Genomic DNA, 14,370 nt, shown 5'->3' on the forward strand with positions numbered 1-14,370 from the left:
TTGGCCTCCCAAAGACAGCCAGGGCCCACAGGCAGCCTCCAAGGACAGGCCTGGCCAAGGTTTCACAGGCCCCACTTGGGAGCAGAGCCTTCAAGGGAGGAAACTTGGGGGGAAAATGAGCTCAGCCACAGCTCCCTCCAAGCCCTGCAGGTGGTGCCCAGAGCCCCGGATCCAGAACCCCTCCGTCCCGCCTGCAAAGGCCCATCGTCCCCTGCCTGATCCGAGGGGGGCCCAGGGAGGCCACAGGAGGCCCTGAGTCCAGGGGGAGGGGAGGGGAGGGCTGTGGGGGCCACAGGAGCCCTCAAAGGGCCCAAAGGCAGCAACCGGATGGGGGCTCAGCCTCAGCCACACAGGGAGGGAGGGAGGGGAAGGTTCCCCCTCACCAGAACGAGGGAAACAGAGGGAGCCTATTTCGGAATCTCAGTCCCTGTTTTCAGGGCCTCCATGGCTGACCCAGGACGAGGCCCCTGGTCCTCCGCTCTGCAGGCCTCCTCCACACCCACCCACACAGGCTGCCCTCAAAGGGCCCACAGGCAGCTCGGAGGCCCCGGAGGGAAACCTCCAGGAGGGCGGAGGGGCTCCTGCTTGGGGCGGGGCCCGGCTGGATGACCTCTGGGGGCACCTCTGGCCCTGGGATCTTCTGGGGCTCCCCCAAAAGAACCGGGAGGGGCTGCCATCTCCCCTCCCCCCAACCTCCCTCCCCCCCTTTGGGGAACCTTCCCGACTCCTGGCTGGAGAGGAGAGAAAATCTCCCTCAGCTTTTTTCTCCCCTCAAAATGGAGGGAGGGAGAATTGCCTCAGGAAAAAAGAGGCCACAAAATGGAGGAGGCTGCGGGGTCTTTGCCCGCTTTAGCTGTCCTGCTCGCTGCCTGTGGGGGCCAGCTGGGGCTGAAAGGGCGGGCTGCAGTCTGCCCCCAACAGGCAGCATGAGGGACAGCTAAAGCGTGGAAAGAGGACCCCGAGTGCTGGACAGGGGATTCTGGGAGTTGAAGTCCAGAGGCCTTTGCTGAGGTTGAGCCACCTGCCCTGGGAGGCCCTGCACTGGACACTCGGACAGATGACCTCCACTGAAGGGCCCCCAAGGGGGGGAGGCCCAATCCCCCCATCCCCTTTTCCCTGATTTCACGGGGGCAGGAGGGGGATATGGGACACTGGGGGGCAATCAGGGAATGAAGGATTTTCCCCTCTTTTTTAACATATATATAAATGTTTATTTTTCTCCTCCGTCAGCAGAGGATCTAAAGCCTCCACCTTCCTCCTTCTGGTTCCGTGGCTGGGCAGAGGCCGAGGCAGAGCGGGGGGAGCCGAGGGGAGAGGAAGGGCCAGGCCTCCCTTCCCCCCTCAGAGCCTCCATCCTGGCTTCTCTCCTCAGGGGGGACCTGCTGGCCAATCGGCCCAGGAAGCTCTTTGGGGGCCCCGAAGCCTCTGGATCCAGGGGGGGAGGAAGGTGGGAGCCTGGATGGAGACCATGGGAGAGAAGCCGGAGAGGCTCTTCCTTCTGCGAGGCTCCTCTTCAGCCCAGACTCTCCTCCGCCCAGTGTGGGGAAAGGTCCCCCCGGCCTCCCTGAGAGGAAAGCGGCCCCAGCCATCCCTGCCCCCCTCCCCTGGGCCTCTCCTGGGCCCCCGTCTCTCTCTGGCTCCCTCCCCTCTGGGCCCCTCCAGGCTCCAGGGAGACACAGCAGAGACCCTCCGGGAGGAGAGGAGTCCCTTCCCAGGCCTCCGCCTGGCCTTCCCCCCAGAGCCCCCCAGGACCTCCTAGCCAGGCCCTGAGAGGAGAACCTGGGATGGGGACCCTCCTCTCCCTTCAGATCAGCCCCCTCCCCAGTTCTCCCTTCTGGGCAAAGGGGGACGTCTCCACCTTCCTCATTCAGAGACACAATCCGTCAACAATGGATCCCAATGAACCAGGGACTCAGGTACCCCAAGAGCAGCTTCAAAGCACTCGGAGGCTTTTTAGGGAAGGGGGCTTCACCCCACAGCCTCAGAGATGGGAACGTCAGAGGGCCCCCCCTTTTTAAAATCAGCTCCAATTTATGAAGTTCTGATATAAAAGAAAAGCCCAAAGAGGCCCCAGTCTTCACCTGAGGCAGAATCCAAGGGGACTGATTGCTTCCTCGGCATTAAGAAGAAAGGCAGCACAAGAGTTAAGGGTCACCAACCTAGAGTGGCACCAAACTCCATACTTCTGGGTGACTTTCCCCTGCAAGTCCCTGGAGACAAGAGACCCGGTTGAAGGACAGCAGAGGTCAATTCCCTTGTTATTGGACTATCTTCCTCCAACATCACTTTCCTGACATGTCCTGACAGGAAGGACCACAACCACTACAGGAATTGACCCCAGGAGTGTAGTTGTGGCTTTTCACAAACAACTTTTTCTCCAGCCTCTCCTCTGCACATGGAGCCCAGAAGAAGCTCAGGATCCCAAGAGGAGAAGTTGCTTCTCCCTGTAATTAATAATGATTATCTGGGCCTTGGAGATCTCCATACCTGTGATAGAGACAGCAGATTGAAGCCATATGCAAAGGATCTTGTATCAGAAAAGGATAAATTTGTCAAGCTCTGTGGGAACAAGTTTTGGGACAGGCAGGATCTGTGCTCTTGATTGTACCTTTCTCTCCTTTCCAGGTGAAGCTGAGTGTTTCTCTGTTTATGTCAGGAAAGTCGCTGGCATTTCCATCTTCTGAGAGTGCTTTGAATTCTCCCAACTGTTCCTGCTGTGGGTGTTAGAAACAGGAAGAGGATTAATAAAGCTCCATGAATTATGGACCTCCTGCTTTTTCTTCTGATGCTGTTTGTGTCCCATCCAGTCTCTGGGAAGCTAAGAAGGAAATGCCCTCTGAGTTTGGAGCACCAGGATGGAAAACAACCATGGAGCTTTTACAGGCCAGGAGACCATCTCATTGGTATAGTCACAACTGACACACTAATATCGCCTATCATGTTGCCTTTCCACAGGGCTCCTTCTATACCTTCTCGTGTGTAAGTCATTCAGGGTGATGGAGTTGCATCCCCTCCATTTGCATTCTAACACTCTCCTTTTTTGTCTTATTTCACTTACTTTTATATTGCAGGACTTGTCTAATTTTCTGAATGATTTTGATTTCTATAATTTGCCTCCTTTTTTAATTTGTAGAAAAGACTCAAATCCAAAGATGGGGTTAAAAAACCTGAAGGCAATGCAGATTATTTTCCTCTCCCTGTTCACTCCTGAATTCATCACTTGAATTCATTTTGTTTAAAGGAGGGACTGAAACAGTTGTAGTTGCCTCTGCCCAGCCCATTCCCATTTTCTATAACTGATTATTGGTTTTGATCAATATCGGCTTAAGAGTAGGCTTGTGGCGGCAAAAAGAAATAAATTATTTTAAAAAGATTGTTGTTACTGTTGATAATAACTTGAACATTTTTCTACAGTGTGTATTCTTACCGTTTTATATACATCCTACCGTTCATTTTCAACATTCAAGGGGTCAACAAGAACTCCCAGCTCCTGCACAACCTCACACTGGGCTACAACCTCCGTGACAACTATTTGAACACTTTACGCACTTCAGATGCCTTGCTGGACATGCTCTCCACTGGAGAAGCCAATGTCCCCAACTACGGCTGTGGAAGGAAGGAGAACCTCCTGGCCCTTCTTGATGCAGCTAACAGGGACATCTCCATCCAGGCATCAACATTAGCAGCACCTTACAAAGTCCCACAGGTTTGTGTGTGTTTTTTCTCTCTCTGGTAAAGTGAGTGGAGGGGGAGCAATAGATGCAATCATGGAATTCAAGAGTTGCTTTTCTCCGTATTAGAAAACATGTCAGTTATGTTTTTTTCTCTTACGTTCTTGTTCAAATTTCTCATACAAGGCCTGAAAAGCAATAAGGTCATTGAAGAGGATTTTTCTTGGCTTTTCAGCTATTCAAAATATATCCTATTTGTGGATAAACTATTGGCATGTTGATTTTTACATAGATATAACACCTGCCATATGCAGTTGTATTCAAGCTGGCAATAGTAGCATCTCTCTATATATATATTTAAAAATAGAATAAAAAGGAATCTAGCAATTACAAGCCAGTTAGAATAATAGATATTGTGGCTGAAATATATTGCTTGTTCCTCTTGAGTAAATTGAGATTGGGTGGAACAAAAGTAAATTCCTTGCAGAAGAACAAAAAGGTTTAAGTAGAGTAAAGAGTTTCATAAAGTTGTATAATAATCAATCAATTAATAATCTAATATTGTCAACACATTAGTTTTGAAGTATCTAATTACACAATAGGTCAGTCGGGTAAAGCACAGTTTTCTAGCTTTTATAGATGTTAGTGCAGCAATATTTTGGGTATAATAAATTATAGGTGGAAATGTGGAAAAAAATTTAAAGTGAATTATTTTGAAATGTTTTTAAGAGGGGAGTAAAATATTTTATGTTGGTTATTAGATGTGATTTAAAAGAAACATTGATTTGATTTGGGTCTTTGAGGTAAGGAAAATATATGAAATACTGATTGTTAAAATGATAAGTGAATATTATAAAGACCTGTTTAGATTTGGAGTTTTAGGGTGATTACATAGTAGAATGTCAAAAGCTAGAATAAGATGCTAGTCGGAATGATAAAAATTGGGTTTAGATTTGTTCTTTTTTTTCTTTTTTTTTCTTTAAGATGTTAATGGATGAAATATGGAACTTATACTTATGTTTTTTTTAAAAAAAAATTAATTTTATCAAGTTACATAATATTACAATTCTACTAGCATTGGTTAAGCAGTGTTTGTACATATATACAGGATATATACTCTTAAATTACTTATTCCTTTTAGTGATCACACCATCCCTTACTCCTTCCTTTATTTTATCATCCATCCATTTATACCACCCTTCCCATACCATATAGTAATCCAAATTTTCATCCTCATTTATCTCATAAGTTAGTTTACTCATCTCCGCGCATTCAAATACTTTTCTAATTATATGCTCTTCTGGTGGTAATCCCTTTTCTTTCCAATATTGTGCATATATCAGTCTGGCAGCTGTAGTAATGTGTATTATTAGATACCTCTTTTTTTTGCCATAGGCCCTTTTTAATATTCCCAGGAGAAATGTTTCTGGTGCCAAATCAATTTCTTCTCCAACTATTTCTTGTATCCATTTCCGAATCTTTTTCCAGTATTTCATCGCTTCGGGGCATGTCCACCACATATGGAAGAAGGTACCCTGGCGGTGGCCACACTTCCGACAATTTGAATTTGTATTTGGGTAAATTTTGGCTAAACTTGCGGGGGCTAAATGTCACCTGTATAGCATTTTATATTAATTCTCTTTATACGTTACTGTTCTAGTCAATTTAAAGTTCTTATTCCAGATAGTTTCCCAATCATTCAAATTTATACTATGCCCAATGTTCTTTGCCCACACAGTCATTTGATTTTTAACCACCTCCTCCACCCTATCGTATTCTAATAAATAATTGTATAATTTGGCCAACATTTTTTTTCCCGTTCCCATCAAAACCTTATCAAATCCATTTGATCCTATTTCTATACCGAATTCCTCCTTATTTTTTTGATATCTAGACCACCAGTCACTTATTGGTGTAAGTCACCAGTCAATATGAATACCTTGTTCTCTCAAAGAATCCTTGGATTTGAGATTTCCTCCGCCATCCAGAATGTCCTTATATCTACACATTTTCTCCATTCCCAGCATATTGGGATGTAGCGAGGCCTCCATTATAGACAGCCACTTCGGGACTTTCATATATTGCCGTTGCCTAATCTCAGTCCAAGTTTGTATTAGTGTGTCCCTAATTTTGTGCCTATGAAATTATGTTTTTTTTTCCCCTGTCTTTATCCAATAGGTAAGCGTGCCACCCTCTCTGCAAATCGTGGCCTTCCAGAGTTAGGATTCTTTTGTTTTCTAAGATGACCCATTCCCTTATCCACACTAAATTAGCTGCCTTATAATATATTTCCCATCCAGGGAGTCTGAAACTGCCCCTGCCCTTTTTTCCTGTAAAATTCTAAGTGAGATCCTAGGTTTCCCCCCCACCCAGATGAATTTCCTAATATATTTATTCAATTCCGGGGAAAAAAAATGTCCAAATTTACCGGTATGGTTTGGAACATACTTATGTTATACCGGATAAAACCCTTGCTCTAAAAAGATGTGTTTTATGTTTTATGCTTAAAAATAAATAAAATATTTTTTTTAAAAAAAAGGTTTAAGTAGAGTAAAGAGTTTCATAAAGTTGTATAGTAATCAATCCATTCATAATCTAATATTGTCAACAGATTAATTTTGAAGTATCTAATTACACAATATGTCAGTCGGGTAAACCACAGTTTTCTAGCTTTTATAGATGTTAGTGCAGCATTTGACACAAAGAGCAGATCAATATGATGGAGGAAATTGATTGCCCGCAAAGTGTAACTAGCCTGTTGGCCCTGATCCAAGCCCTTGTTTGAGAGGGAGGTTGGGGCTCAATGGAGCCACGAGAAAAAGGATCGATACTTACCAAGGGGTAACGCAGAAGAATGAATATTTGAACCCTTGTTTTTCAGTCTGGATATTAATGACTTACCAGGACTAAGGAAAGATTCTCATGTATATGGCTAAAGTGCTAAAATATTTACTTATTTAGCATATGGCAAAGGTATAATTAGCTAGGAGTCTACAATGTTACTACATAGTATTTGTTTCGCTGCCAAAGAGTGCGAGTCCATTCAGTTTGTGCCCATGAGCTTCTCCAGGGTTCACCACAGGGGGTGAACCAGCTCCGCACCAGAAAGCCGAGAGGTGTCCTGTGGCATCATCTGGGCCTTCTCTCGCCACCGATGGTGCCTCACAGTTGGGTGTCACATCCAAGCAAGTCCAGCATTGTTAGGGGCCTGACATCTGTACCAAACATGCCACATTTCCCACCAAAGCGGTACCTATTTACCTACCAGTGTTGTCACATGCTTTTCAACTGCTACTGTGTTTCCCCAAAAATAGGACATGTCCTGAAAATAAGGCCAAGCCTGATTTTTGGGGTGGGCGTAAATATACGCCCTCCCCCCAAAATAAGCCCTAGTGACGGGGAGGGCATGGCCAGCACAGGAGACAGCCCTTCCCTTCCACCGGTCACCTCAGGGCTTCTTGGTGAGTTCAAGAAGTTTGATTGAACTCGCAAGTTTTTTTTTTTACCCTACAAAATGTTTGCCTGCAGACAAGAGAGAGACGCGCGACAGAGCTGCAAGGCAGGTAAGATGCGCATCTTGTGTCTCCCCAGTTCCTGGTGAGGGGGGGGAGAAGAGACAGAAAGAGGAGCAAGCCACATCTCACTCCACGTGTCTTCCTTCTCCCCCGCCCCACATGCCACCCCCCTTGATAAAGAGCCGGGTGCTGTGGAAAAGGGAGCCGGGTGGGTGCAGGCTTTGAGTGTCTGGGGCTGCCGGGAGTCGCCCTGAAGAGTGGCAGGAGCATGGTGGGAGTTTGCAGGGATGGATGGATGGATGGAAAGCGGGTGAGTGCCAGGAACACCAGGGAGATTCCCACCTTTGGTTGTCCCAGCGAACAGCTGATGAGCAGCTGTGCTGCTCTGCCATAGCAGCGCAACACAGCAGCAGCCCTGAGATGGCCATACTTGCAGCCTCCTGCACCTCCAAAATAATAAGAAACACACACCCCCCCCAATAATAAGGCCAGGCCCTTATTTTGGGGTTCAAAAAAATATAAAACAGGGTCTTATTTTCAGAGAAACATGGTAGGTGGGTGGAAGCTGAGGCAAGTGATTGGAGCTCACCCCACCATGCAGTGGTAGAACTCGAACTGCCGGAACAGATCCAGTGTCTTTATGCCACTGAGGCTCCTACTTGCTAAATACACGTTGGTTTAAACTGATAGTAAAGGACAATTATTCTGCGGGTTAGCGAAGTGGCAGAAAGCGAAGGCAGCTTTGCTCCTGCACTCTCCTCCCCTCCTCCTCCTCTTGTGACCCCCTGGCTGGCTGTGGCTGAGCTGGGAGCGTGCGCAGGCACAGGGAGACCCTCCTCTCCTCAAGCGAGCGCCAAAGCTCAGGAAAGGTGGGCACGGGGTAGGCAGTGGCTCACTTAAGGAGGGTCTCCCCATGCATGCACATGCTCCCAGCTCAGCCACAGCTGGCCAGGGGGTTACGAGAGGAGGAGGGGGAGGAGGGTCGCCAGAGAGTGCAGGAGCGAAGCTGCCCTGGACCTGCCTTCGTCCCACATTTGCACCTAAGGCAGCCTTCGCTTCCTGCCGCTTCGGGATGGAGTCCAAAAAACGAAATAAAAGGGGCGGGGCCAACCAGTGATGGGAGAGGAATGGAAACTCCTCACTTTGAAATGGCAACACAAATCCCCAAGGTAATTCCTATCTATGTTGGACAAGAGAGAGAGGAACACATTGCTTTGGCAATTCCCATGACTTCCTAATATGCAACTATGACACATCCACCTGAACTTTTCTTTTTTTTTTTTTTATTGAAAAGGTTTTCAAATACAAATTTTTCCCCCCCTCCCCCCCCTCCCTAACCCCCCCTCCCCACCCTTCCCCCCCTGTGACTTCTTCGTAACAAAAAAAACCCCTAATTCATAACAGATTACTTACTCCCTCCTCAAAATACTGACCTTTACTTACTAAAAGTATTATAAATCCCCCTTTATCCATACATTTCAGAAAAGAAGAAGAGAAAAAAACAAAAAAAAAAAACAAACACATTATACTATAACTATTATAAAATAACTTCTAATTTAGCATAATAGTGTTTTATATCTATACATTATTGCAACAATTCAAAACCACCTTCCACTTTAAAACTATACGATAAGTCCTACTTTAATAACATTTCAAAGCGGGCTCCCCATAAAATCTAATTTAACATTTATTCCACTCTATCCATTTCCTCCACTCCCCTAAATGTATCACTTAAAAATCCCTTTTCTTAAACTAATCAGTCTGTAGCTAGCTTATTCACCCACTGTCTTACAAATTTACCATACACAACAATTCTTGATATCTTTAATTCACTGCCCACACTACTTAAAAATATATATATATATATATTCCATTATATCTAAATAAAAAAAGAAAAGACAATAACTTTAAATTTATAGTCCATATAATATCTTCTTGAAGTCTTTCCACTGGATTGTTAAAACCAACATCCATAATAGGGTAACATAGCTTGCTGATGCAACCGTTTATTCAAGATCTCCAATCATATCTGCCCCCATCAGTAGTAAACATCTTCTTATATATATAAAAGTAAAAACAACCACCCGAGTGACATTATAATTATATTCCATATAATAATAATTGTGGGTTTCATCAGGATTATTAATTTCCATCATCGTATTGGGTAACAACCCGATCTTCTGCATGTCCCAATGTGATTCTCTTGCCTTATAATTCAAGATAATTATAATATATTTATCAACACAAAAAGAAGTTTCAAAGTAGATAATTCAAAACCATCAATTTGAGGCTCTTTCCATGTCCCAAAAATTACGGCAATGCAGAGATCTGCCACTATCCTCAGGATGATATTGACCAATATGTCGCCTCCTCTATGTTTTCACATAATCATTCATATTTTAAAATCACTGGCTTCACTGTTGCTTGGGTTAGAAATTTCTATTTTTGTACAACCTATTTCTTTTTTTGTTTTCTTTTTGTGGGTTTGACTTCCATCCTAATTTTTTGTGTCTCGCGTTTCTTTTTTATCCCTTGTATATCCTCTAATTGGTTTCCATGCTTGTCCTTGCCTTGATAAGTCATCACATTAAAATCAGATGGCACTTCTCTCAAATTTGTAGATAATCCAGCTGGGGTATCCGATAAATCCAAAGGCAATTTATCTGGTACAGTCTCTGTCTTTAGTTCCAGCTCCTTCTGCTTATCCTGTATTATATCTGAAGACGTTAAATTCATTTTCAACCTATTTTGATAAAATTCTTCCGCTCTTTCAACAGTATTTAACTGGTATCTTTCTCCTTGATATCTCAATATAATACCAACTGGGACGTCCCACCGGAATTGAATATTTCTCCTTTTTAACTCAGACACCAGAAAGCCAAATTTCTTCCTTTCCATTAATATCTTAGGTGGGAGTTCCTTGTAAATCCAAATCTTTCTTCCATACAATTGCAAATTAGAATTGAAGGAATTTTGCACAATTTTATTCCTAATTTCTTTATCTGAAAAATAGATTACCACATCTCTAGGCAATTGCCTTTGCTTGGCAGTCCAGGAGTTTATTCGATAAGCTCTGTCAATCCTACAAAACACTTCCTCAGGTTGAATCTTTAAAATCCCAGCTAGAAATTCAGAAGATATTTTCCTTAAGTCATCTCTGTTATTTTCCTGCAAACCTCTAAGTCTTATTGCATATTCTGTGAAATTATATTGTATCTTTAGAACCTCTTTTTCAATCCTCTGTTGCAGATTTTCTACATTACCAGACTTTTGGTCAGCATCCATTTTAAATTTTTCTTCTGAACTATAATCCTGAATATTTAACAAATCATTTTCAATTTTTTGAATTCTATTGTCCAATTTATCTTGAATTTCATCCATTTTTGACTCTAGTAAATTAGTATTTGTATCCAACCGAATCATGAATTCTGACACTTTTAAAATTTTTTGCTGCAAAAAGTCAAACTTGGATTTCACCAATTCCTTAGTTTCCTGCTTAAATTTTTCAAGTTGCTGATTCACAATCTCATCCCTTCTTTCAATCTCCTCTAAGAGAAATTCTATTATATTAAAATCAGGTTTCTGGGACTGAAAAGTTAAAACTTGTTCCTTTAAATTCTTAGTGGGGGAATCCCCCCCACCTATTTGGTTGTCTGACTTCACAAGCCTCAGTGCCATGTTTCCGCCTAAGCAGGCTTTGATAGAAGAAAAAAAAAAAAAACAAGACAAAAGACTTCCAGCCAGCAACAATCAGGCCTCCAGGGGAAAAAGAGAAAAACAAAAACAGGAGCGGAGTTTTGTCTACAAATGTAGCCAGTGGTATTTATTCCGCTACATTGTAATAATAAAAAACGGAAGAACTTTCCCTCTCAAACTCTTCTCCAGCCGCGGCAGACGCCATTTTAAAAAAAAACTTTTTTCCTCTTTCTCTTCCTCTATTCTCTTAAGTAATTTTTAAAAGATAAGTAAAATACTTGCGCTTCAGTATTACAGGTCCAGCTCACATTTTCTTTGAGTAATCTGTCAAATTCGCAGGCTTGCTTTTGACGCCTGGCTCTGCATTAGCAGAGGTCTCCCAAAGCCCGGAGCAGCGGCTGGGGATATGGGGCATCTCATCCGCTCCATCCCAAAAGTAAAAGAAAAACTTTTGGGACTCTGCAGAGAGTTCTACCCACCCCTGCCGGCTCTATCTCCGTTTCCTCATGGAAACAGAGTTTTTTCGAGCCGCCGTTCCGTTGTGAAGGCGGCTCTGACAGGCAGTGGAAGCTGACGATCCCAAAGGAACGTCTGGCGGCGGCCAGCAGCAAACAGGAAGTCGTTCCCACCTGAACTTTTCAATGGCCTCAACAGAGTTCAAGTTCCTCCCTCAGGAAAGACGCTCCCTCCGCGCATGGCCAAAGAGCTGCCAGGGGTGGGCGATGACATGGCCAGGCGATGACATGAACATTAGTGCAGGAGAGAAGCCGTGTTCTGTTAAGACCCTCCTTAAGCGAGCGGCCGCCCACCCCACACCCCCCTTTGCTGTCCTTTGCTCCCAGCCAGGGAGTTATGAGAGGAGAGGGGGAGGAGGAGGACGGTCGCCCGAAGGGAGGGGGAGACACACACACACACACACACACACACACACACACACACACACACAACACACACACACAGAGTGATACATAGAGAGCAGGTGAGAGGGGAAGAAAGAGAGAGGGACAGACACAGGGATACAGAAAGTGGGGGAGAGGGAGAGAGAGACATAGAGAATGGTTGCGTGGCTGGATGGGACTGGGGGACTGGGTGGGAGTGACTGGGTGGGAGTGAGTGACTGAGTTGGCCCTGCCCACCCAGGTTTTGTGGCTCCCAGTGTGGTTTTTTTCTGTAGGAAACAGGTCCAAATGGCTCTTGCAGTGTTTAAGGTTGCCGACCCCTGGCGTAGACTCTTGAGAAAAGGTGGCTCCTACTGAGAGAATAATTCTGATTATTGATCAATCAAAGTCAAAAGTTTTGGTCTTTGGAAAACAAATGTGACCAATGCATCAAGTAACACCTTTCTTTACTCAGTGTCACTTTTCTCTGAGATGGAATCTTGCATCTTCCATCATCAAAGGAGCTCACCTAAAGCAATGGCAGGATTGAATTTAAAGTTTAAATGATGAACCTGAAAAAGAAAATCATAGCTATCCAGCTTTCTCCCCAATTATTAGACGAGTATATAATGCCAAAGTTACCCCCAAGCCCTTCAATTGAACTGAAGTTTGGGGCTTAATATCTACCTCTACTGAACAAACCCAATCACAGCACCTGAGGAGTATTTTGGGGGTGGATAAAAGGACTTCAGGTGCTGATTCAGAGCTGAGTTGGGAATTTCCACAATTTCCCCTTTCTCTAAAATCAGAGGAAATACAGTCATGTGAAAAGGAAAGTTCACCCTCTTTGAGTTCTTACGATTTTATGTGTCAGGACATCTGATAAACCACCTGCTCTTTAGCACTTCTTAAAAGGAGGTAAATACAACCTCAGATGAAGAACAAAATAGGACATATTACACCATGTGATCATTTCTTTCACAAAAAGAAAGCCAAAATGGAGAAGCCATGTTTGAAAAACTAAATGCACCTTATGATACAATAGCTTGTAGAATCACCTTTAGCAACAACTTGAAGTAATCCTTTTCTGTGTGACTTTATCAGTCTCTCACATCCTTGTGGGAGGAATTTTGGCCCCCTCTTCTTTACAACAGTTCATTGAGGTTTGTGGGGGTTTGTTTCTGCACAGCTCTCTGGAGGCCCCACCACCTCATTTCAATTGGGTTGGGGTCTGGCATTGACTGGGCCATTGCAACGCCTGGATCCTTTCCTTTTTCAGCCACTTGCTGGTCTGCTTGGGGTCATCACCTTTTGCATGACCCAAAGTCCTCCAGCCTTCAGCTGTCAATCAGATGGTCTCACATTGGACTCTGGTACGCAGAGGAGACCATGGCCGAGTCAATGATAGGGTGCCCAGGTCCCGTAGCTGCAAAAGAAGCCCAAATCCTCACCCCTCCATCTCCATGCTTGGTGGTTGGTGTGTCATGGTGCTGATATGCTGTGTGTGGTTTTCACCAAACGTGGCTCTGTGCATTATGGCCAAACTTCTCCACTCTGGTCTCGTCTGTCCAAAGGAGAATGTTCCAGAAGTCTTGTGGTTTGTTCAGGTGCAACTTGGGAAACCTCAGCCGTGCTGCCATGTTCTTTTTAGAGAGAAGTTTCCTCCCAGCAACCCTTCCAAACAAACCAAACTTCTTCAGTCTTTCTCTGATTCTGCTGTCAGGAACTGGAACATTTAACAGGCTCACTGAGGCCTGTAGAGTCTCAGGTGGAACTCTTGGTCTTTTTTTGCCATGTCTCTGAGCATTGTACGGTCTGACCTTGGGTGAACTTGCTGGAATGGTCCCTCCTGGGAAGATTGGCAGCTTCCTCGAATGTTTTCCACTACTGAACAATCTTCTTTGCTATAGAATGATGGACTTTAAATTGTTTGGAAATGGCCTTGTAGCCCTTCCCAGATTGATAGGCAGCAACAATGGCTTCTCTCAGATCACTGCTGGAGTCTTTGCCCTTTGGCATTGTGTTAACACACACCTCAATGCTGGAGACCAGAAAACTCCTGAAACTTTGGCTTTTATAGAGGCCGTCACACTTGTGATAATCGATTAATCCAGGTCCCTTGATCAGCAGCACCAGGCTTCCTCTCAGCCTCTTCACACCTATGGAAGCAGTCAGGGTGTCCTTAGCCTTTCACACCTGGCTCCTCCATTTCGGCTCTCTTTCTGTAAAATAAAGGAGGACAGGGTGTTGTATCTCCTGTGTTGTTGTTCATCTGAGGTTTTATTTACCTACTTTTAAGAACTGCTTAAGACCAGATGCTTTTTATTACAGTCAGGTCCAGAAATATTGGGACATCGACACAATTCTAACATCTTTGGCTCTATACACTACCACAATGGAGTTGGAATGAAACAAACACAATGTGCGTTAACTGCAGACTGTCAGCTTTAATTTGAGGGTATGTACATCCAACTCAGGTGAACGGTGTAGGACTTACAGCAGTTTGCATATGTGCCTCCCACTTGTTAAGGGACCAAAAGTAATGGGACAGAATAATAATCATAAATCAAACTTTCCCTTCTTAATACTTGGTTGCAAATCCTTTGCAGT

General features: G+C 44.4%; 1 long non-coding RNA gene across 1 annotated transcript in view; it reads right to left on the reverse strand.

The window, feature by feature from the left end:
- Positions 1–9,643: 9,643 nt before the first annotated feature.
- Positions 9,644–14,370, reverse strand: part of LOC148112057 (uncharacterized) — a 152,573-nt gene continuing 147,846 nt past the window's right edge. Inside the window, exon 4 of the long non-coding RNA XR_015730040.1 lies at positions 9,644–13,982. This is a non-coding gene — a long non-coding RNA (uncharacterized LOC148112057). The remainder of the gene's footprint in view (positions 13,983–14,370) is intronic.

Source organism: Pantherophis guttatus, chromosome 15 (assembly GCF_059756535.1).
Source record: "Pantherophis guttatus breed Tessera chromosome 15, ASM5975653v1, whole genome shotgun sequence".
NCBI lineage: Eukaryota > Metazoa > Chordata > Lepidosauria > Squamata > Colubridae > Pantherophis > Pantherophis guttatus.